The sequence below is a fragment of the Lissotriton helveticus genome, chromosome 5_1, assembly GCF_964261635.1.
Source record: "Lissotriton helveticus chromosome 5_1, aLisHel1.1, whole genome shotgun sequence".
NCBI classification, from domain to species: Eukaryota; Metazoa; Chordata; class Amphibia; order Caudata; family Salamandridae; genus Lissotriton; species Lissotriton helveticus.
In genome coordinates this window covers 404,252,266-404,277,793 of record NC_136065.1, presented here as the reverse complement: position 1 = coordinate 404,277,793, position 25,528 = coordinate 404,252,266, and the positions used below count along the sequence as shown (strand labels likewise).

The following is a 25,528-nucleotide window of genomic DNA, read 5'->3' as shown; positions in this document are numbered from 1 at the left end:
TACTAAATTGTTGACTACTGATGGGTTATATAGAGCGACTGCAAGGATTGCTAGACTCTCCATGCGACTGCAAGATTATATATTTGACATTCAGTATGTACCTGGGGCGAATAATGTTGTAGCTGACTGCTTAAGTAGGCTTTCTTTACCGGTTACCAAAATTGATTCTAATTCTTGGAATTACTTTTCGGTTGCCAATGTTGTCTTTAATGGAAATTCGGAAAGTTGCATTTCTAAAGAACAATTGCTGGAGGCAGATTCTTCTGATTTATTATTGGCTGAGGTGAAGTCTAGGATTATTGATGGTTGGTCCATGCTTCATAAAAAGAGTTTATTGGATAATTTGAGACCGTATTGGGAAGTGAGGGATGAACTTACTATCGATGATAATTTTGTTTTGAGAAGTGATAAAATAATTCCTCCTGCATCTTTGAGAGAACGAATAATTCTACTTTCCCATGAAGGACACCCTGGTATTTCTCGCACTAAATCTAGGATGAAAGTCATAATGGTGGCCAGGTTTAGATAAATCTGTGGATTCTGAAGTAAGAAATTGTATAAGCTGTGAGACTTCTGATAAGTCTAAGAAAACTTTTAATCCCCCCGTTAGGTGTTGTTCATTCTCCAAATTTACCATGGAATGAAGTAGCTTTGGATATTATGGGTCCTATGACTTGGTTTGATGATTCTACAAAATGTATTATTGTCCTTGTGGATTTGTTTTCACGTTGGTTTGAACTAAACGTTGTGGGCAAAGTGAATACAGGGTCTGTAATTGCATTTTTAGAGTCAATTTTTCTGCAAGAAGGTTTTCCATCTTCTATGCTAACTAACTGATAATGGGGTACAATTTAAATCCCATGAAATGTTACAATTCTTCTCTAGGAATTGAATCAATCAGAATTTTACTCCGTTATATCATCCATCTAGCAATGGTGTGGTGGAAAGATTGAACAGGATTGTTAAAAGTACTGTGCAATTATGTAGGAAGTCCAATTTATCCTGGGATGATAAATTGAAGAAAATGTTGTGGTCATATCGTGTTACCCTTCATCCTTCTTTAGGTAAACGTCCTTTTTCTTTAATGCGTTGCAGGATTCCTTTTTCTGAAACCAATCCTGGATGGATGAAGGGGGGAGGTATGTCTTTTTGTGAACTTAATGAAGTCAAGCATACCTTAACTTGTTCTCAGTTAAAAAAGAAAACTTATTATGATAATAAGCATGGCACGCGCCCTACTGATTTGCAAATGGGCCAATTGGTGTGTATTAAAAATCCTCGAAAAGTGCCTAAAGGTTTTAGTAAGTTCTCAACCTAGAAGAATCTCTAAAGTTCATCATAATTCTGTTACTCTGTTACTCTTGACAACGGAGAAACATAGCATATGAGTCATTTAGCGTTAGCAAATTTAAGTATGAGCGACCTAAATTTCATCATCTCAATCTAGTCCTTTTTCTCCATTTTAGTGTTATGATAATGGGAATTCTGTGGGTGATTTTTCTGTTGAAAATCCTCATGATATTTCTGTTAGGGAATCTTGTATTCACCCAAATGTTGTTCAAACATCCAGTGGAAGAATTGTTAAAAGACCTGAACAATTTAATGAATTTGTTATCGATTTATTTATTTAGTTTTATGAAAGGGGAAGATGTGTAGTATTAGCTATGTTTTTATTATCATTCAATTTTGTAGAGTTTAGAGTATTTAGTATGTAATAGGTTTCTTGTTCTAATTCTGTATGTGATGTCATGTACATTCTATGCATCAGTTAACTTCACTTGAATACTGCATGAAGACTTGACATATTGTACTGCAATCTGTAACCTTTGGGAAACTCGAAAAGGGCCTGGTGGTCACAATACTCTTGACATCTGAAAGGTGTTCAAAGACATCCATGGCTATATATACCTCCAGTTTAAGTGGCGGAAGTAGTACCAGAAGCATTACATGTATGTTATTAACCACCCTCGACATAAAGTTAATGTTATTGCTCCAGGGGAGAGACAAACACCGAGAAAGGAGAGCCACAGAATGAGAAACTAGCACATAAGAGTAAAAAGAATGCAAACCCATGGTAAGCAGCGGACTGGTCTGAGCCCATTGCTGGTTTCTGGTATGGTTTACAAGAGGCCTTTCTCCAACAGACAGCTAAAAGCTCTCTTTAGGGAAGACCTAATTATTTTTCTTAACCCTCAGAGAGGTGGGAGCGTAAGGCCTGAGAATGGGGCAGGGAGCACTACAATCGCTGCACCAACAGAGTCTCATAAAAAATGTAATACTTTTTTAAAAAGCCATGGCTTAGCATTCTATTCCCCACTCTAAAAGCATAATCACTATGCCACACAATCAGGTAACATCCTCCACTTTTGCTACTCAACAGAAGTCATTCTTGTGGAAAGTCTCAGGTGAGAACTGCTCTAGATGACTTTAGTCATGAAAGGGCAAACCTGAGGGTAAAAAAATATCTTTAGCCTGGAACAAACTCAAACCAAGATAACGTAAGTCAAACAAAACAAGCATTTTGCCACAAAATATTTTTCTTGCACAAAAAGTGAACAGTGTAGTTTTTCCCTTGCATAAGATACTTCGCCTTTAGGAACGGTCATTTAACTCCTCTTGCTATGGACAAATGAAAGATAGTAGTAGCAATGCAGCTCCATGTCTTTTGAAGGTCATTTTGATTCCCTGTTTTTAAGGTCGAAGTCTGCGCTGTCTGGTTGTACAGAGGGTGTGCTGAAAACTTACCTAAGAATGCATCCCGCCAACTGCATGCCATTGGCTTTTTGTTTTGTCACTCAGTTACTCTCTTCCCATTTGCTGGCTCGGTATGTTTAAGCCAGCTTAGCATGAGACTGGCCCTTCTGTAGAGCACAGCTACTTTTAGTATCTCCGATTGGATCCTTTTCTTCTTCCATGAGTCCCACCTTTTCGGGAATTCATTTTTCTTGAAGTACTCCATTAGAGTGCAAGTTTTTTCCATGTCTCCCTTGCATGCTGCTTCTACCCTACATCCTGCGTTCCATGTCACTCTGAAGGATAGTATACTTCTGTGCAAGTCCAATGCGGGAAACATCATTTACCACGAAGGCATTACCACTACTAACGTTTACCACGTGACACTTACCACGCAGGGTGCCTTCCACGCAGGGTGCCTTCCACGACGTCTTTACCACGGGCTGGGGGGGGGAGACGTGGTATTCCTTCAAGTCGTTCTGCGTGGGCTTGGGGGGCAGAGGGGGGGGGGCTCGGAGGGGGGCTGGGGGGGGGGTCTCCCCCCCCAAAAATAACAAGCAGGTTACTTTAAAAAAAAAAACGAACATAAATTTAAAAGAAAAAGGAAAGAGCCTCTCCCAAAGACGTGCCGTGTACGTCAAAAAAGCAGTCCTTTTTTTATTTTGGTATACGTGTTTTGACGCTTGTTTCAATGGAGGATGGAAGTAAGGGCTCGTAGAGAAAGACGTGCAGGTAAGACGTTTCTAGGCGTAGTAAAATCCTACGTTGTAAATACCAGCGTGGTAAAGCCACTTGCGATGTAAAATTCGCGTGGTAAAGCCATGCGTGGTAATTGAAATCGTGGTATAATCATATATTCGTCCAATGCCTGTGTACGGATGTGCCCCCGACCAACGCCCGTACTGATCTCTCGTGTGCGTCTGTTTTATTTTTTCATATATCGCTCAAACTATGGTGCAAATCAATTTAAGAACTTTACATTAAGTACCAGTTACATTACACAGGGTCACACTTTTTTTTTTTTTAGGCATGGCCAGTTTCAAAGCCAGCAGGTCTGTCAGGAAGGGGCATCGCATCCACTGTGCCTCACCACTCTGTATTCCTCATCTCATCCGTGTGCTTCTCTTTGCCCTCTGGGGTGCTTAAACCCCTCACCGACCACCTTTTCATTTAGTTTATATTAGCAAAAATCAATAGGTTCTTAAGCCTACACCTTACTTTGCCAGTGCTTGTTCTGCTTTCTCTTAAGCCTATTTACAGGCACTTGCTTTTCTCATCTCATTGGAGCATCCCTCCTCCGTGCACAATACACCCATCCTGGTTAACTGCAGTGACTATCTTCCCCTTTCCTTCTGGTCTCATCTCCCACACCACGCCCACACGTTTTGCATGTTCTTCTGATTTTATATGTAATACATACACGCACACTCATCTTTCTCCATCATTACTCTGTCACTAGTTGAGTTACTGAACTATTTCATTCTAGCTGCTTATAATTTGATTATTCAATGTAGTGAAGTGTGCATGTAAAAGCATTGTGTCCTCTCAAGAATGAACTTGTGTGCACCGTGATATGCATAGAGCCAGGTTAATGCAAGTCCTTAGTTTTGATGAGAGCCAAGTCGATGAAAATGTTGCCATGTCTCCCAATGCACTGTCCGCTGACCCAGAATAAGTATTTCGACCAATCAGAGCTGGCTCTCTTGCTGTTGGACGTGGCACTCTGACAAGATCCAGGCATCAGCTCAGGCAAAGGCCTTGGGGAGAAAGGTGCATTCTCAGAGCTATAACATGATGCCAGGCCTGTGACAGACATTAAAGCGGTCTAACATGCCAGGGAATGCAACATGGGCTTTTTCAATCTAAAATCGGTTTATCGTCAGTACTGCGACAGGGAAAGCGCTACATTTTGTGCTATTTGCATACACGTTAATTTAGGGTCATTTGTATAGTGCTTTTTCTACCATTTGTATGCTCTTAAAATCTATTGCCTTTTACGTCATTTGTGCTCTCAATCAAGCATAGACCAGACGAGACCAATGGAGCTACACAGAAGTCAATCAGATGGTCGATTAATGCATATTAAAGGAAATGTGTGCGAGTGTATGAAGAAAAAAATTCACAAAGCACTTCGATGCCACTCAGGTGTCCTTACAATACTAAAAGCGAAGAAGAAAAATGGAAGACCCATGCGGGGCAAGAGAGGACGTGACCCAGATGCCATATCCCAAGAGCCTTCCTCTGAGGATTTTCTGTACCACCAGCGACTCTTCTGTTGAGTCACAAGGATGAGGCACTGTCTGCTGCGAGACACTGTTCGCTTACAATGGCCTTACAGTCCGCTCATTGCTTACCTTTAGTTGGCTTGGTCTCATTCGCTTGCTTCTTGCTAGATAATGTGAACTTTCCTTCCCCTTCTTGTGTGTCACTCTCCTGGAGCAGGGGCATATTTGTGTCCTTCCACTACTTAATTTTCAAGCACTACTTTTTCCATTTTATTTAAGCAATCAATGACAGTGCATGTCTCTTACACCTCTTTCCCTGGTGTACTTCCCTCCCCCCGTTGTGCTTTCATCAGTCTCTCTCTCACCTTAAGTGTCTACCCTGCTCCCCCCAAAATGTCTCTCACCTGTGTGCTTCTCTCCACCAGCTCCAAGTTGCTGTCTTTCACCAGTGTGTTCCTGCGCCTCTGTGCTGCTTCCCCCAGGGAATCCGCCTTTACAACAGGGTTTTTACCACGTTGAGCCTTTACCGCACATTTTTGGCACGCATATTTTTACAGCAAATATTCATTTACAGCGTATGCCAACACACATTTAAGGTAAGTTGGGGTGGAGGGGAGCCTCCGACCACAAATGCATTGTTTTTAAAATCTCACAATGCATGGTATTGGCATGAGTTGTAAATGCATATTCGCTGTAAAAACATGTGCTAAAAAATGTGTGGCACAGGAATGCGAAGTAATACCCTGCGTTGTACCATCGTACAACCCTTCTCCCACCATCTATTGCTTTGAATTCTTTAGCCATTCTAGACAGCATCAGGGATGCTTTCCAGCATGGCTAGAGGCCGTGTCTCAAGGAAAACTTATTAGGGCTTTGCCAAAGCATGCTTTTTTTCTTTTAATGTGTTTTTTCATTTTGTTTAAAAACTACCGTAAAAAAAATATATGTTTCCTTACGTAGTAGGCATTTCCTATGGCTGGAGTTATTTTCCCGCTGACAATTGGTTATGATTACTAACGACAAGCACATGATGGGGACGTTATGGATTCTATTAATACAAAGCAACTATCCACCACGCTGGAACTTCGAAACTTTTCTGAGGCAGACCTGCTTTCCAAGGGACAAACCAGCAAGGTGAATCAGCAAGGTGAATCAGACTGGTGATTTGACAGAAGTGGCTTTGCTTTGACAAAGGTACCAGGGAGCCTCCGGTTCTTTTATGAAACAGTTTAAAAAATAAAGTTTCTAAGCGCTCACTTCTGCAATCTTGAAGGACGCCAAGCACACCCAGACCAGCTAAGGGACCATGACCTTTTGGGCCATCACTTAGTGAGTTAGGACACAATCGCCCAGAAGTCACCAGCAGGGTCCAGGTAAAATCCAGTTGAACCTGGTGAGCACGGTCAGAAAATTGGTCTGATTTTTTATTTCCTAGTGAGAATTTGTACCATTTCATGTTTTCTATGAAACAAAGTACCTGCTGCATAGAGGTATCATTCTTTCGAAGATGAGATTTTTTTTGGGCCCCCCTAAGCTTCTTGCCTGATTGGAGTGCATTTCGTAAAATAGGGACAACTGTTTCCATCCTGTGTCTGTAGCAAAGTACATTATTTTGGCAATGCCATGTGTCGAACAACTAATTAATTCTTTTTCAGTGAGCAGTCCCTGAACTCCCACCAGGTTGACGTAAGGAATACAGTACTTAGAGAACTACTCTTTTCTTTCTTTTAAAGAATCATAGCAATACCATGGACAATTGCAAAATATGATTCCATTTTAGCACTTCCAAAAGAAATGTATGATCAAAATCCTTTTGAGGCATTCATGGGTTCTTAAATATGAACTACACCAGAATGCAAATGCAGAACAGTAATACAGCTATGAGTCTGGTATGGTGCCTCCAACTTCTAATTTCAGCAAATGTAATGTATGGAATGACAACCATGGGACATAGTTTCCCTGAAAATGTTTCTGATAAAATACATTGGCGGTTGTGAACAAAAAAGTTAAGAGCTATATCACCAAAATCTTGATTAGGGTGACACTCCCCAGAATTGATACAGCGAGAGGGAACCCAAAGAGGCAACAAGTATTGAGCATTTTCAATACCAATAGATAATAAATATCTGCTCATTCTGATGAGACAAAAATCCCCAAGTATCTTTTGGGCTGGTCATTATAGACTGATTCCCTCTGGCAAGAAATCTTGGGAGATATTAAAATGCACAGTTTCAGGCTTGGCCAGATTTATTTTGTACCACCAAATTCTTGATAAATGGCATAACTATTCAGGACATTGTTTAAGCTGGGCTGATTTGCCTAGAGAATAAAAAATTAAAAACAACAAGGTGATAGATGCAATGCTTAAATTAATCTCAGCTACTGCCAGTGGTCAGATTTAATGCAAGCAGCCTCATCACCTTTCTTATGCTTCAAGTACTGCCCTAAGTGGTATGGGTATACCCAGACGTGGGCCCCATGCTCACGGTGTCACTGGAACTAAGCTGTACCTAGCTGATGATCCCATAAGCAAGGCTTTTGTTCTTCAAGGACAAGGATCGGCAGGTCGGGCTGGACTGTTCCCATGAGGAGAGGGGTCAAGACTGATCTGCAAATGGCTGGGGCTAAACTGAAGTGGCATGGTGAGCAAAAGAATGATGGATTAGAGTGCTACCCCGAGCTATTGCCAGTGGTCAAACTTAATGCAAGCAGCCTCCCATCAGTATTTATGTATTTCTTGATATATAAATTGACTGTGCATCATATAGTTTTAGTTTAGGCATACTATCCTGCGAAGGTATAATACCTCTCTGGTTCCTCATTTAAACGTTATGGGTCCGGGCAATACAGAATTAATTCTATTTGCCCATGCACCTTTGGACATTATTTATTGACCTCTTAAGCTGGAATGGAAATCCAAAATTACTCAGAATAGGAAAAAACACCTTGTCCAGTATATGAGGTCAAATGCTTTTTCTACATCAACCACATGTTGTCGGTCTGCTTTAAATTAATTTTGTTCAGAGTTGATCACGAAATGACTATTTATTCTGAGTAATTATTTTGCCATTGTTTTATAATCTCTGAAGCCCTCTCTACAAAAAAGATTAACTATCTGAGAAGAGGTTTCTGAGGCCAGTTTCCATATCGGAAGAGAGCATACAAAAAATCTAATTGATTCAGATTCATCTCCTGGTGTCTAGAATAAACTTATTTTTTATATTCTGGTACATCTTGCAGTTCCACTGGGTTATTAGTCTTAAATTGTGTGTACATGCCTCACCACTCATTCTTTTGTGACTTTTTTATATTGAATTCTGCCGATTGAGGATTTTTTTTTTTAAATACCCTATTTCCCACTTGCTGCGTCATGGGAAATAATCAGACTGGGCATTGTGGCTATAAACTCATCCCAAACCAATACAAGGTCTGCCAACTTATGGAAAAGTAGTAATAAAAAAATATATATGGAAATTTTGTGCTCAAATTTTATATTATAAAGTTACGTATTACATATTTTCACCCTAATTTGTTCATGTTTCAGTGGTAATGTGCTATTTACTTTAGAGTCTGATTTGAGAAGCTATTGGAGGTAGGGCGAGGAAATTGGTCGATGTCTAGGGATTCTGAAGGGGAGAAAAAAAAATCTGGCAACGCGGCTGATTCATGCACCAAGGATAAACACAAACACTAGTTCACGGGTACTCAAATATTTTCTCAGGTGCCACAAAGTAGTCTGGAATGTGCTTGAGGGCCACATCCCACGGAGACGGGGAGTTATTTGAGATTAATCAGGACAGTTGAAAAGCCACGCCTTTTCAAAATGGAAAATGCGAGATTTAGAAGACAAGCATTTGCAAAGCAATAGGTCTCGCATTTATGAGAGTTTCATCTATTGGCATTGTAAATGACAAAGTCTTATATTTATGTTTTAAAAATGAATACAAAATCAAAAGGCATTGTTATTTGCAAGATCAATAGCTCAAACTCACTTAAACGCGAGACCTATTGCATTGCAATGCTTGTTTTAAATGAAAGCGTGAATTGGTCACTCAGCAAGTTGGAAGTTACAGTCTGAGTTGCAGAGTCGCTACCCCTCTCCTGCTCAGAGAGTGTTGCATTGCATTGTATAATCGATATAGCGCCCTTACACGTGTTGTGTGCGCGGAACGCTGTTTGGCACTTCATTTGGGGTCTTTCAGAGGAATGGCTGACTGCGCATATATTGCATTGTTTACGTGTGTGCCATAGGAGCCAATATCTAAATATGGTCCTCCTCAATCCCAGCTCATATATAGATAGGAAACATGACTGATGTGCGCAAGGCCTAATGCAAGGCCTAATGTGCGCTCTTAAGGCTTCAGTAAATTCAGAACGCGAGTTGTGCGCAGAGGCATGCAGGAGCCCCGGCAGCCGTGCACGGGTGCCATTCGCAGTCTGTACTTTACCCAGCGTGAGGTCCCTCTACGCCCACAGATCTAGCTTCAAGCCACCCCTCCGCTGCTGTGGAGGATAACTCCTCTCCATACTTCCTTGCACCAAACCAGGCGGATAGTTCATCAGGTTGTGCGCAGCGGCTCAGGAACAAGATGGTGTGGCCTAACGGACAAAGCTGCCGACTTTGGATCAGGGGGGACAGGTTTGAGTCTGGCGTCGGCTCAACATCCTGCGATTCTGGGCAAATCACATAATCTCCCCTATCAAAAATGCCCTTGTGTAATGGAAGAACAATTGTTACTTCCCTGTAAACAGGTGGTTCTCCAGTATTGGTGTCTTTCATAGATTCACATGCTTGAATATTCCCCGTCGTCGAAGTGGGAGTCCCACGGTATATAAAAAATAGCAATAATGCTAATATAACATAAATGATAACATCATCATAATAAAAATAGAGATAATACACACGGTAAAATCTCTACAATGGTAACTTCCATAGGAAGATATTATAAGAGAAAAACTCATTTGTAACATATCAGTGTCATTATGTTGGTCCAAACTGCAGCCAATCAGGCTCAAGCACCCTCTAGAACCTTCTCCTCAGAAGCTCAAGCCCTCAGATTTTCGTAGCACTAGTAATATTAGCGCATGAGGAGAAGAGAGCCTCTGAGGGGAGGAAGGGTGGGTCGCATGTGAATCTATGAAAGACACCAATACTGGAGAACCACCTATTTACAGGTAAGTAACAATTGTTCTTCTCCAGTATTAGGGGTGTCTTTCATAGATTCACATGCTTGAATAGAATAGATAGCAGTAACTCCTTAGAACTGGGATTGCTAATAGAATCTTAAAATGAAGCAAACATATAGCTTAAAAGCATATAGCAATCACAGAAGAAAAAGGAGGAGGGAACAGAGGCTCACCTTATTGAAAGAGATGGCGAAGCACTGCTTGCCCCACTGCGGTATCCGCTTCGTTGATGGAATCCAAACAGTAATGTCTGGTAAAGGTGTGCCTACTTGACCATGTTGCCGCCCGGCAAATCTGGTGTAGAGGCACTCCGGCAAACAAGGCGGTGGAGGACGCCATCGCTCTCGTCGAATGCGCCTTCACAGGACACTGTAAAGGCTTGCCAGCTTGTTGGTGACAGTAGGATATGGCTGCTGCGAGCCATCTTGCAAGTGTTTGTTTCGTCACTGAATGTCCCCTCCGCAATCTTCCAGATGCTACAAAAAGTTGATCGGATTTGCGGAAAGGGGCAGTCCTTGAAATGTAAAACTTTAGACAACGTCTGATGTCTAAAGAATGAAGTCGTTCTGCCGGTGACTTTGGATCCGGGAAAAAAGTCTTTAAGAAGACAGGTTCGTTCAGATGGAAATCAGTAGGCACTTTTGGCAAAAATGAGGGATTGGTACGAAGAGACACTCCATCGGCCTTAAATTGCAAATATGGAGGCTTGATTGTGAAAGCGTGAAGATCGCTTACACGGCGAGAAGATGTTAGGGCCAAAAGCAATACGACCTTCCAGGTAAGAAATTTGGTGTCTGCCCTGTGAATCGGCTCAAAAGGAGGCTTCATGAGCTGTGACAATACCACGTTGAGCTGCCATGCCGGAGGAGGGCGCCTGATAGGAGGAAACTTTCTGAAGAGACCTTTAAAGAATTGTCGGATTATTCTGGATGAGCAGAGAGACGTCGAGCCATCGTGTCTGAAACGTGAAATAGCTGCCAGAAAGACTCTCAAGGTGGCATGAGAGAGACCAGACTGAGCAAGGCTCAGAAAGAAAGGCAACAGCTGCTCCGGGGCAGAAGTGAGTGGATGGACATTTGCTTCAGCGCACCAATGGCAAAAACGTTTCCACTTTAGCTTGTACGTTTTGATGGTTGATGAAGCTCTAGCAGAAGCCAGAATGTCTCTGCATTCTTGGGGCATGTTTAAGTTCGCGAATTCGAGGTATTCCGGTTCCATGCCCATAACTGAAGCGTGGTCGGGTCTGGATGGCATATTTGACCCTCGTCCATTGACAGGAGATCTGGACGTGGATGCAGATGAATGGGAGCGCATTGGGATAACAGAAGAAGTTCTGAGAACCAAGCCTGTCTGGGCCAACGAGGGGCGATCAGTATCAAGTGGCAGGGTTGCCTGCGCATCTTCCACAACGTTCTCGGTACCAACGGTATTGGAGGAAATGCATAGGCGAACAGGCCGCTCCAGTCCATGAGAAGGGCATTTCCGCTGGACTCTGGATGAGGATGCCAGCTCGCAAAGGCGGGGCACTCCCGATTCAGTGGAATGGCAAAAAGGTCTATCATGGGATGACCCCAACGGCGGAACACCATGTCCAGAGTAGGCTGATGAAGCTCCCACTCGTGGGTCGATGACGTGGACCTGCTCAACGAATCCGCTAGGATGTTTGAAACCCCCGGCAGATGGACCGCCGTCAAGGAAATTTGATGACGAAGAGCCCAATTCCAGATCCTCTGAGCTAGCCGAGACAATGGCTGAGATCTTGTGCCGCCCTGTTTGTTCATGTAGTGCATGCTGGTTGTGTTGTCCGTTTGAACCAGCACGGACTCCCCTTGCACCACGGGCAAAAAGGATCTGAGAGCAAGGAAGATCGCCATCAACTCCAGTCTGTTGATATGCCAGTTTCGTTGTGTCGTCGTCCACTTGCCTTTGATTGAAAGGTCCAGGAGATGAGCACCCCAACCCTCCATGGACGCATCTGTGGTCAGTGTTAGATCCGGAGAATGGGCCAGAAACGAAACTCCTTCGTCCAGGCTGGATGGTTCCTTCCACCAAAGCAGACTGTCCTTCATGCGAGACGAGACTCGCACTAGGTCGTTGAAGGACCCTGACACTTGGCGCCATTGCAGGTCTAGTTCTTCCTGAATAGGACGAGTGCGTAGCCTGCAGTTCGGGAGCAGAGCGATGCAGGACGACGCCATCCCCAGAAATGACTTCAACGTCCGCACAGAAACTGACTGTTTTGAACGGATGATGGTGACCAGACGTTCTATCTTCCTCTGTCGTTCTTGGGAGATGAAGGCTTTTGATAAGCTCGTGTCTAGAATCGCTCCCAGGAAGTTTCTCCTTTGCAATGGTGCCAAATGTGACTTCTCCATGTTGATGGTCAACCCCAGTGACTCGAATGTCTGCAGGCAGAGACTTGTGTCGTGAGCCAGCTGTAGAGGAGAAGGAGATTTCAGAAGGCAATCGTCTAGATAAGGAAAAATCTGCACTCCTTGAAGACGTAGATAAGCCATGACAGGGGCCAGGACCTTCGTGAAAACACGAGGTGCCGATCGCAGGCCAAAAGGCAGCACCTTGAACTGGTAATGCATATTGCCCACCTTGAACCTCAGAAATTGGCGATGGTGTTGGAGAATCGGCACATGAAAATAGGCGTCTTGCAGATCTATTGTTGATAGGAAATCTCCGCTGCAGAGAAGCCGCAAGACTTCCGACAACGTTAGCATGCGGAAAGATTGCCGTTTCAGAAAGAAATTGAGCGCCCTCAAATCCAGTATAGGCCGCCACTCTCCCGTCTTCTTGGCAATGAGGAAAAAACGTGAGTAGAAACCTGTCCCTTGTTGAGATATAGGAACCACTTCGACTGCACCTTTTAGTATTAGAAGACGAACTTGATGTTGCAATTCCTTGAAATGGGGAGGTGGCGGGCCTGATGGTGGAGAATGTGGAGGAATCTCTGAACTCCAAGGCATGACCCTTGTGAACAATGTCTAATACCCATTGGTCCGATGTTATCAGAGACCATTGGGAATAAAACTGCGAGATTCTCCCTCCAACTCCTTGCGCAACTTGAGAGTCATTGACGTTTGTTGGTGGTACCCCTATAATTTGACTTTCCTCTATAGGGTTTCGACTGATTTTGGCGATTAGACTGTTGGTTGGAGTAACGCTGATTTCCTTGATTGTATTGGCGGTACGGAGTGTGTCCTCCTCGAAAAGTGGTGGAAGACGAACCTCTTGCACGCGCGCCACGAAAGGGCTGCTTCTTAAATTGCAAGGAACCTAGCGATTTTGCTGTATCGGTGTCTCTTTATTGACTCAAGCGCTTCGTCAATGTGAGCGCCGAAGCGAGATTCACCGTCATAGGGCATGTCGAGTATCTTCGACTGGACCTCCTGCCGGAATGAAGTGGATTTAAGCCAACCCTGGCGGCGGAGTGCCGCAGCACTGGCGAGGATACGAAAACCCGTACTTGCCACGTCAATCATTTCTTCTGATGCCCTCATGCCATCCTGAAGAATCTGTTGCGCTTCTGCTCTGGACGCTTCCGGTATCAGCGAAACTAATGCAGAAATATCTGACCACATTTGCCGATCGAAACGACCCAAAATGGCCAATGCATTTGCAGCACCAACGGACGTAGACGACATGGTTGAAATTTTTTTCCCAATAGCGTCCAAACGTCGACCCTCTATCAGGCGGAGCGGTGATAGGAGTCGCCGGATTACAGGATCGTCGCTGCGCTGCCTGTGTGACCACCGAATCTGGCTTAGGATGCGAGAGCAAACAAGCGGGGGAACCAGCCGGAGCCTTATATTTCTTTTCCAGGCGAGGGACTTGTGCAGGCAAGGAGTTAGGAGCATGCATGATCTTTATACCCTCTTTCCATACAAATTCTATAATAGGTATGGTGTGAATCTGTTTGTACGGTTGGTTTTTGAAATCATAAAGAAAACAGTCTTCCTGTCGTTGTGCCATCGGTAATTTAAAGCGGTCTGCCGCTTTATTCATCAGCACATGGAAGCTTGCGATATCAACCGGAGGTGAATCACCAGCCTCTGTTTGCGGAGAAGGTGTCTGTATCCGATAGTCATCGAAGTCCGCCATATTTGGATCCTGTTCCTCATCAGTATCCTGGGGTACTTCCCCTTCTTCTGTGTTCGACTCCTCCACCTCTTGCGCAACAGGTTGCGGAGTAATGGGGATAGTAGGGCGGGGACGCTCTGGCTGAACAGGCTGCCCCGAAGAATGCTGATGGCTGGCAGGGCCTGATGCCTCCGATGGAGCGTGGCTCGGTGTACCCTGAGGGGTTGGCGGAAATCTTCGATTGTAGTCGTCCAGCATATGCTGGAGGTTAGAAAACAAAGAAACTGGGAATGTTGTCATAGGAACCTGTACATATTGTTCGTCCTGGTGGTCCACTTCCTCCACCTCATCGTTCTCCGAACTCGTGTCCTGACATTTAATTATTAATTCCGATGGACTATGTGCTTCGTCAAGGACATCGTCGTCCCCAATAGATTCCGTTTCGTGATCAGTAGCCATCATTGGTGATGGTAGCTGGAGACCAGGAGGTGGCAAGTGGAGAGTAGAATCCTTGCCAGAGGCCATGGAAGGCAGAGGCACTACAGGCATAGTGGCAAAAGAACCTACTCCCGACGAGGATCCTGCATGATCCGGCGGTGATCCCTGTGAAACTGCCGCAGCTGCAGTTGTCGCCGTCGACGAGGTTGTTTCCACGGCAGGCGTCGACGCTGTAGCAGTAGACGCCGACGAGCGTTTAGGCACTACCGTCGACGGGACCGTCGTCGACGGGACCGTCGTCGACAGGACCGTCGTCGTCTTCTTCGTCGACGAAGCCGTCGTCGACGAGCTGGTCGACGGAGCGGTCGACAGGACCTTCGTCGACGATGAACTCTTCGACGTCGACGAGGATTTCTTCGTCGACGGTAATTTCGTCGCCGACGAGACAATCGGGATCGTCGACGAGACTGTAGAAGCTCTCGTCGACGTAGAAGACGTCGACATAACCATCGTCGACGACGAGGACGCAGACGTCGTCGTCACTGAAGCCGTCGACGAAGACACCACAGCCAATCTCGTTGATGGAACGGTCGTCGACGAGCCCGTCGACGACCGCGGTGTCAGAACTGTGAGAACACTTATAGAGGCTGGAAATGACGCCTGAGAGCCAGGTCTCGTGGGCGTAGACCCAGAAACCATAGGAGCTGTTGGTTGAACTTGTGCCACAGTTAAAGCCAACTTTTTCTTCTTCAAAAAAGGAGAAGGTAACTCCTGAACACTCCCACGCTTGGAAGCAACAGTGGAACAGCCTGACTGAAGACTTTCTGCATCTGACAAAACATCCTCTTTATCCTGGAGGCGCTTCAACCATAGAAGACGACCTTGCCTGTCTCTGAGAGTCTTAGCTGGAAAAGCTCTACAGAATTTACAGTCATCCACCTTGTGTTCAGGATACAAACAGTAAATACACTTTTGGTGGGGGTCCTTTTCAAACAAACGTAGCTTCCCACAGGAAGAGCAAGGTCTAAACAAAGACTTCTTACTTGACATTCTTGTAGAAAAACAACTGAAGTGAAATACTTGAAGAAAACTGAGCAGAGCTCAGGGAGACTCCCTTCACACGACGTGCGGTAGAAAATCTGAGGGCTTGAGCTTCTGAGGAGAAGGTTCTAGAGGGTGCTTGAGCCTGATTGGCTGCAGTTTGGACCAACATAATGACACTGATATGTTACAAATGAGTTTCTCTCTTATAATATCTTCCTATGGAAGTTACCATTGTAGAGGTTTTACAGTGTGTATTATCTCTATTTTTATTATGATGATATCATTTATGTTATATTAGCATTATTGCTATTTTTTATATACCGTGGGACTCCCACTTAGACGACGGGGAATATTCAAGCATGTGAATCTATGAAAGACACCCCAAATACTGGAGAACCGGTGCTCCTGTAAAGCGCTTCAATACCTTTGGGTCGAGTTCCCGCTATATAACACTGCCGTGGCTGCTGAAGTGAAAGGAGCAGGAGGTCTACTGCAACTGTGAGGTGTCTGAAATACAAGTGTACTTCAATAAAAGCTCTGTGCTGTACAGCGGTTAGAAACGGCGGAAGTGTGGTATGACGTGCCACAAAACAAGCTATCTTTTGTATTGTTATTAAAGTGGATACTTGCAAGAGAGGTTCACCTTACTTACACCCTCTGAAGAAGCGACAATTCCGCTCATGAGGTTCTCTTTCCGAGACACCCCAAGTCTGTGACTGATCTCAGAGAAACCTTGCCAGCAACGGGTTTTCGGCTATGTACCTTGTTTTAATTCCCAAGATGTGTGCATTCGGGGAATGGGTCAGCTAATTTCATGTTCAACATGTCAGGCGCACGTGTGATCACAGTGTGCGTAAGCGCTAGTCCCCCAGAGAGATCCCACCCCTGGAATGGAAGCGCTATTTGTAGGAGACTTGACTGTGTTGTGCGTTTAAGATCGGACTCTATACTTTGAAAACAGAGACAGTAAACATGACTCAGACCTGCATGGAAGTAGAACCTTCCTTGAACACCGGTGACGTGCCTTTTGCACACTTTTTCAGAAGGCGCTGCCATGTGTGACCCCCGGCATAAAACCGAACGATGTGGTATTATTGAATCTAGCTTTTCTAAATCTAACATCCATGCGTGGTCATGTAGTATACATGTCATAAAGTTGTCTGCCCCTGGATGTAATAGAAGTTACTTTACACCTCTCACGAGTGAACCATCAGCAGGAGCAGTTCAATGAAGACGAGGAATCGCGGATTGTGCATTTAGTGTCTCTTTAAATAGTATTTTTGCTCAATGCATTTCAAATGAATTTTGGAATATGCTAAGTTCTGACCTTAAAAATGCTCAAGGTTTCCACTTCATAATGAGCATTGGGGTATTTATGTCGTGCTCACTGCGTGTACACAATATGGTGTTGCTGGTCCACGGTCTCCATTATTCATAGGCAGAATGTCTCATGGAAGCTCATAATTTGGAGATCTCAAATATACAGCACATTTAAAAAACAAGCAAGAAACTTGAGCGGCCTGCCGCTTTCGCCTGTGCCCAAACCCAATGCCAACTCCTTTATTACTTTCCTCTCGATCTAAAAATTAGCTTGGGTGACCATTAGCGCCCTTCCAGCTCCAGCAACATCGTATGGCGGTGACCCAGTCACGTCTTAAAGCCCACTCAGTGAAAGGAGACAGGGCGGTAACCAGGAAGGACTAAGAAGCCTCATTATCAATAGGAAGGCCATAGTTTACCATGGACAATGACGCCAGCCAATGAAAAATACGGGCAGGGCTTCCACACCACAAAAAAAAAACAAAAAAAAACTTATACAGCATGCCTTGCAAAGCAAGCAAAGAAAAACCAAAGGTGATGATGGACTGGACGGAGCGCTGACAATACAAACACTCACTCCCAGTCAACTGATCTGGGTTTAATCCATCACCGTTCTTTAGCTCACTCCGCCACCCCAGTTCAGACATGGCCATATGCAAATCAGTCTGATTCTGTGCCTCATGGGAACAGTCCAGCCCGAACTGCCAAGCCATGTCTTCCCTGGACCGGAATCAAGCTTCCCAGGACCGGTTTCTGGCATTACAGCCGTCTTCAGCCGGGCTTGCTTGACTCCAGTGGCAAAGTGAGCAAGGGACTCACGTCTGAGCATACCCTGCCAACTAAGGGCAGGGTATGCTCACCTGGCATAAGTTTTCCCAATGGACCAATCCGGCCCATAGTCTTTATCACTGCCTGGCACCATAACCACCGCAGACCTGCTGTACTAAACATACGTTTTGCAGCAAAGCAAACATAAGTTAATAGCATTGGAGTACAGTTGTTAAAACAATATAGAATCCCTTCTATGACGACCTTATAAGGATTAATATAGTGCAAATCTTCTATCCCCATGGTTTGTTCAAGCAGGTAATCAAGAGCAAAACCACTGCCTACTATAGAGTTCTATAAACTTCTGTGTAACAAAGTAACAGACTACAGCTTTTAGCACAGAGTATTAACCTACTGCCCTCAACACAAGCTTTTCACAATACGAAAGACATGCCACCTGGCTTTACCTTAATTTTTCATAAAAATAGATCAAACCTATGGAATCTGACAGCTTTTGGCAATGAACTAGAAGACTTACACAATTGGCTTGACAACATAGCCAACAAAGGCATGAGCGTGAATTATCTGGCAACCATCAAAAATACTTAGTGTAAACAAAATTACAGTTGGCAAAACCTACATCTCAAAAAGAGTTAACAAAAAAAGGATTGAAACTGAAATCTTCTACCCCCAGGATTTGCCAGGGAGAGTGACACACCAAAACCCTTTCCTACTGCAGTAACCTTAGATTTCATGTAACAAAAAAAACTAGTCGACGGGCTGTGAAAGGGTAATAATCCTCTGTTAAGGGCCTAACAAATGATTCTCACACGAAGTAAGCCAGGCCGATTGCCTTGGTCATACAATTCCATAACAGATTAGACCTGTCATCAGACATAACGTTTCCCAATAAACCTATCTGGCCTTCAGCCTTGATCTTTCATTGATTTGTCACTGTAACCAACTCACACGTATTGTACTGCGTCAGCTGTCCCACAGGGCAACCAACGGGAATAAAAGTACTAATATAAATGTATAGTTGGCAATTCGAAATACTTCCACTGGGGAGCCTAACAAGGATTAGCAGAGAGCCAATTTATCTAATCACTGACAGAGGGGTAACCAAGCCCAAAACATTTGCCTACTACAATAATCTGTGATAATCCATGTAACAAAAGAAATGTAATCTTTAATAGAGAGTAATAACAATATATCCATAAAAGCCTAAAAACGTACTGACTAATATGTGGTTTTCACAATAAATGTCAGGGATACTACCTAAATCGTAACGTTTCATAATAAACAGAGCTGACCTACAGTCTTGATAACTGGCTTACACCCATAACCAATACAGTCCAGCGGATTTGAGTACAACCTTTCACACAAAGGAAAACGGGAAATGCAAGCACTCTTTCAGTGGAAGTGCACAACTTCTGCACAATCAAATGCTGTGCTTAAAACCAACATGGGGTTGTAGTTTCTGCCACCTCAGTAGGACTTTTGAGAGCTCTATTGATAACATAGTAAGCAGCAGCCCAGTTGTGCCCTAATAATAGGGGAACAACATTTACTTTAGTCACTTCTAGTCCAAGTTCTGTCCTCAGCGACCACCTTACTAAATGTTCGCTAAGAAATATGGACCTCCTGTCCTATAAAAGGAATTGGAAATTGACTACAATATAGTTCAATGCCATAAGAGCTTCCCTCTAAAGTTTCACTTGTTTCACTAAAAGTCCGAACAAGTAAAATTACAGTCTACTGATCCCCTTTTAGTAACATGTTCTGATTAGTTGTTCATGTATTAGCACTACTATTTACTAAGGATTAACAGGTGCCCTTCCAGAAATTCATTAAGAACCACAGTATGTACATTGACGCCCGGACACACACTAGTTGCCAAAGTTTGCAAATCATGGACATAAGCATGTCAGAATGGATGCATCAGAAAATGTTTGGCCTGCATGCATTATTAGACAGAGGTGCTGTAGGTATAATCAGGGGTCCTAAACGTGCATACTTCTCATTTGTCGCTTTAAATGGATTTCACACCAACAAATAAGCAAGTAGTATGGGAAATCTAACAGAAAATCATCCCGCGACTAGTTCTACAATATCCCAATAAGAATACCAAACAAGAAGATGCAGCTTCATCGAGGGCAAAATCACGCAACCTGCCTCACCCTGAACCTTAAACATTACTGACAACCTCTCCATACAAAACTCTTTTTGATGGGTGCATCTCTGCCAGAATTTCTGGACAGAAAGTGTGCATTAGCATATGAAATCCGAGACAGCCACCACTGCCAATGTGCCTTAGAAATAACATTTGAAAAGATGGAGGTGGCAAATTATTGTAAATGCAGCTCAGTTGGCAAACTACAAAAAGAAAAAATAAAGAGAAAAAGGAAAGGATACGGAAATAAGAGTACCACCAAAGAGGATAGTACATTGGTGATACTGCAGGACTGACTTACCTGGGCTGAGGGGAATAAAGGGCAAGAGCCCCAAGTGCAAGAGAAAGTGCCAAGGACAACACTAGTTTCCAACTGCGCCTGCCACGATGACAGGCCATGGTCAGGCACCACAGCCCCATACACACATGCCTCTGTAGTGGGGCTACCCCTATTTAGCAAGGTAGATGACCCCGCCACAGCAGTACTGTGATGGCGCTCTTGGGTGGGGTGTTTGCAACCCTATTTTCATGCCACCCGTGAAACCGACTGAGAGGGCAATAGATCACTATTGGTACATTTGGTGATGCTGAGCTTTACAATCTCTTCGAGAACATTCCCTAAACACCAAGTGGGGGCACCGACTTAGATATTGCTGTGGCAACCCTAAAACGACACTTCGATCCACAGCTCCAACCAGACTGTGAGCGTTTCACATTACACTAAGCCCATCAGGCGACTGACCAGTCCATTGATAAGTTCCAAGCACTCCTTTGAAAACTGACGTTCACATGCGTGAACATCGATCGGCAGAAGAAACTCACGCCCAGATAATTCAAAACTGCAAATCAGCGGTGCTCAGGCGCCTCTTCCTTCAGCATTTCCCTGGATAAAATCGTGTTCCCGGCCCACTCTCAGGATCTGTCAAATAGCAGGATTGAAGACATGGAGGTAGTCCTAGGCAAATGTGTGCCAATAGGTGGGCCACCGAAGGTGAAGGAAGGGCGTGTCTAAGAATGCCAAAGATGGCCTGCGCCTTCCCGCTTGCAGTGTACATCGAGGCTGGTGGTTAACGGATGTGGCAAATGTGCCTGGAACATAAAATACCAAAAGTTTGCCTGGCGAGAGGGCGTGCTTGCTCTAAGTACGACAAAATCAATCACGTCACAAAGGTGTGCCGAAGCGAAAGATAGGGGTTTAAGTCCGGGTACTAGAGGAAGATGACCGCTACCTTGAGACAACTGTCTCTAGAAGAGGTGGAAACCTAAGCTATACCAAGCAGCAGCAGGCAGGGCACTCACCCAAGTGAGGACAAAGATGAAGTTTTTGTAATATCGCTCGCAAGGAAGGACAGTAACAGAAAGAGGCCACCCTCCACGTGCACAATAGGGATAGGTGGCACAGTCATCACAGCATTGATCAATATAGGCGGTTCTGTGAAAGTCATGGACTCAGTGCAGTTTGACAAAATCACACTGTGCCCTGCTCTGTTCGCCTCCGAGACACAAATCTACACTTATGGGTATATTGAGCCGATGCCCCTGAAGGGGACAATAGCAATCGGTGTCATGAGTGAAGGCCGATCACCTACAGCACAATTCCATGTCACTGAAGGAAACAAAGGCACCATGCTAGGTTACCACACAGCAGGACTTGCAGCTGGTATTTTTTGCAAAACAAGTGTGCGAGTAGCACGTCATGGCCATAATTAAAGACTTTCCCTAGCTATTCCCTCACCTTGGCTGACAAAGGAAAAAATATCCGCCTGCATATCGGCAAGGCGATGCGTCCTACAACATTACGCCACCGAAGGGTCCTTGTCTACCTGTGGCCAAAAGTGGAAAAAGAACTGTCAGACATAGAAGAGATGGGTGTCACAGAAAAGGTGACCAGCCCTACACTGTGGGTGGCCCAGTTAGTTATTGCCCCGGAACAGCCCAGAGATACTGTGTCAACATGAGGCTCCCAAACAAAGCCATTAAAAGGGAGCAACACATTACGCTGACCATGGGTAACATTGTGGCAGACCTGAATGGCACCCAATGGTTCTGAAAACTAGACCTAAATGCTCGTTACCATCAGCTGCAGCTTGAGCCTGCCAGCATATAGATTACAACAGTTTCCACGAAAATCTGCTTACGGAAATATCGGAGCCTCAATTTCGCCATCTCATCAACCGCTCAGGTATTCCACAATACCATCAAGGAAACCCTCTCTGGGCCGACTGGGTGATTCTAAATATAAATGACAATATCCTGATTTTCTTGGATAGCCTTGAAAAACACCATGTGTGGCTGAGGGCCATGCTGAAGGGAATGGCCGAATGCAGTTGTGACTGCACAGTCAAAAGTGCTCCTTCTATAGAAACTCAATATAGATTTTTGGCTATTTCATCTCACAAGATGGATTGAGGATGGACCCAAAGATGGGGGAGGCAATCATGAGTGGTCTGAACACAAGAAGGCAACGGAAGTTAGAAGCTTCCTGGGTATGGTGACGTACTGCAGGATGTTCATCCCTAACCTAGCCACCATATCGGAGCCACTGAGGGGACTGCCCGGAGCCCTCGACGACGACAGCATGGCGAGCTTCAGTCTACAGCAAAGAAATGAATTGGTAGTCTATGCTAGCCTGGTGAGGCTTGGGGAAGTGCTCCTACAGGAGAAGACAATGATCGTGGGTCCCTACTGCCTATGCGAGTAGAGCGCTCTCCGATACGGAGACAAGGTATGCTCAGAAAGAGTGGGAAGCACTGGCCATCCAGTGGGCATGCCGCAACTTGCAGCTATACTTTTGTGGTTGGCAGTTGCGGGTGGTCACTGACCTTAAACTGTTGGTTGCGCTATTTACTGGGTCTGCCAGATTGGCACCAGAGCATAGAGAGATGGGCCATGGAGCTGCAACTGTACTCCTTTGAGGGGGTTTACCATCTGGGTGCAAACAACCCGGCGAACTACCCATCGAGGCACTTGTCACCTCTGGAAGAAAGAGACCAGACAAGACTAGCAAGGAGCAGAGGTCTTAGTGAGAATGGCTGTCCACAAAGTGTGCTCAAAGGAGCCAATAATCCAGGAACTACAGGAATAGAAAAAGGGAGATGAGTCTCTCTCAAAGGCGAAAGAAGCACTCACCACGAGACAATGGAAACACTTCATTGACGACTCAAGATCGCTGGCTCACATGGAACAGATGACGAGAAGCAAGCTACGGTGAGTGCGGAACAAGCTGAGCGCAAGCAAGGGGTTGCAGCTCAGAGGATCGGCAAATCGTGGTGCCGCAGAGTCTATCGGCCAGGGTGGTTGACCTGGCGCATCAGGGCCACCAGGGTGTGGTCAAGACAAAGGCAAGACTCCGGGTCAAAGTGCGATAAACAGGGCAGGACACACCAGTGAAAGTACGGAATTCTTGAGCCATCATCAGTGAGGAATCACCCCCAGCCCCAGTGTTCACGCAGGAATAGCGTCTCAATTCGTGGTCAAATGAGAGTATGGACTTCGGGAGCTTCCCATGTGGAGTCTTGCGGCGGTCCAGAGAGACTAGAACACCATGTTCCCCAAAGTCAAGCTAATACAGCCAGTCAACCACATTTGCAAAGGTCAACCAGTCTTGGAGAAGACATTTGCACTAGTCAGCCTGCCTATAGAACTGAAAACTGATACCGGTATCCCATTTCAGGGGCGGGAATTCCAGGACTACTTGACGTCCCTGGCCATTCAACACAGGAAGTTGACTTCCTAGTGGCCCCAAGTAAATGGGGAAGTCAAACGGTTCATTAGGACTGAGACCTGAGAATAGGGCTAATAACCAGAGTGCTGTTTGCATCGCTTCTTGCGGGCCTACAGACATACCCCACACAGTACCACCAACCGTGCCTCAATGGACCTCCTGTTCCGAAGCTCCAAAAGGAACAGAATCCAAACAGGCCCAGACTTGCAGCCAGCAATTCGGAACATCGAATGCTGAGAAGAGACGGGCCACCAACAACCGGGCTAGTCTAGAAAGGAGAGCGATGACCCCTAGCTTCCAGGTAGGGGACAACATCCTCATGCGGAACCGCCACCAAGGGTAGAAATGCTGTACCCCATTTTAGGCTGAAACCTAGTAGGTGGTGAGGATCAATATACCGTTGCAAGGAATGTGTCCTGGTTCAAAAAAGTAAACAGCCCAGCAAGGGAGTCTGACTAGAGTTCAGGCGAATGAGACGCAGCGAAGGTCTATTGCTGCCAAACTCACCAGAGGAGGGCGCACCAGTGGGGGCCCATTCATTTTCATAACTCATTTGGTCTTAATTCAATAGTTCAGGAATGCGTTGCCTGAAACAGACAAAAGCGGAAAACTTAAAACATGTAATGCATATATAACCAGCCCTGTGGAAGTAAGCTTGGCAAACCTGACAAACTAGGTCATAAAAACAACCACTAGGATTACAATTGCGAATTTTATTAATGCAATCCTATATGATTCAGTTATTAAAACAAGTGTATAGGAGAACAGCGATTTTTGCTTGGGGTAAGTCATTCTAAGTTATCTGCCTCCACAAAGAAACCATAAATCCACAAAGAAACCATAAATCCACATACATTTGGGTTTTTGCAACAAAGAAAAAACAAGCATGCAGCTAAACACTTACTGAAAAGCCAGATACACTTTCCAGTCACCCTCAGAAATAACTCAACACCACTACCGTCCCATCTCGCTCCTCCCGTTCCCGGCCAAAGTCATCGAGAAGACCGTCAACAAACAGCTGGCCGCCTTCCTCGAGACGAATGGATCCCTCGACCCCTCACAGTCCGGCTTCCGAGCGAACCACAGCACCGAGACCGCCCTCATCGCCGCCACCGACGACCTTCGAACTCTGATGGACAACGGAGAAACAGCGGCCCTCATCCTCCTGGACCTCTCCGCGGCTTTCGACACTGTCTGCCACCGCACCCTAGTACAGCGCCTCAGCAACATCGGAATCCAGGAGAAGGCACTGGAATGGATCACCTCCTTCCTCGACGGAAGAACACAAAGAGTCCGCCTACCACCGTACAAGTCAGAGGCCACCAAAGTCATCTGCGGCGTCCCTCAAGGATCCTCACTGAGCCCCACCCTCTTCAACGTCTACATGAGCCCCCTCGCGACCATCGCACGCCAACACAACCTCAACATCATCTCCTACGCTGACGACACCCAGCTGATCCTCTCCCTGACCAACGACCCCGACACCGCCAGAGCCAACCTGCACGAAGGGATGAGAGACGTAGCCGAATGGATGACGACCAGCCGCCTGAAACTGAACTCAGACAAGACGGAGGTCCTCATCCTGGGCTCCACGCCCTCCGCCTGGGACGACTCCTGGTGGCCCCCCGCCCTGGGCACCGCACCCAAACCGACGGACCACGCACGCAACCTGGGCTTCATCCTGGACTCCTCCCTCTCCATGACCAGACAAGTCAACGCCGTCTCCTCGTCATGCTTCAACATCCTGCGCATGCTACGTAAGATCTTCCGGTGGATCCCCACCGAGACGAGGAAGACGGTCACCCAAGCCCTCGTCACCAGCCGACT

At 45.3% G+C, this 25,528-nt stretch overlaps 1 protein-coding gene across 1 annotated transcript in view; it reads right to left on the bottom strand.

Moving 5' to 3' along the window:
• The window catches only part of RPL22 (ribosomal protein L22), a 61,279-nt gene that overhangs the window by 29,285 nt on the left and 6,466 nt on the right, over nt 1-25,528 (bottom strand). The gene's annotated exons all lie outside the window — the stretch shown is intronic.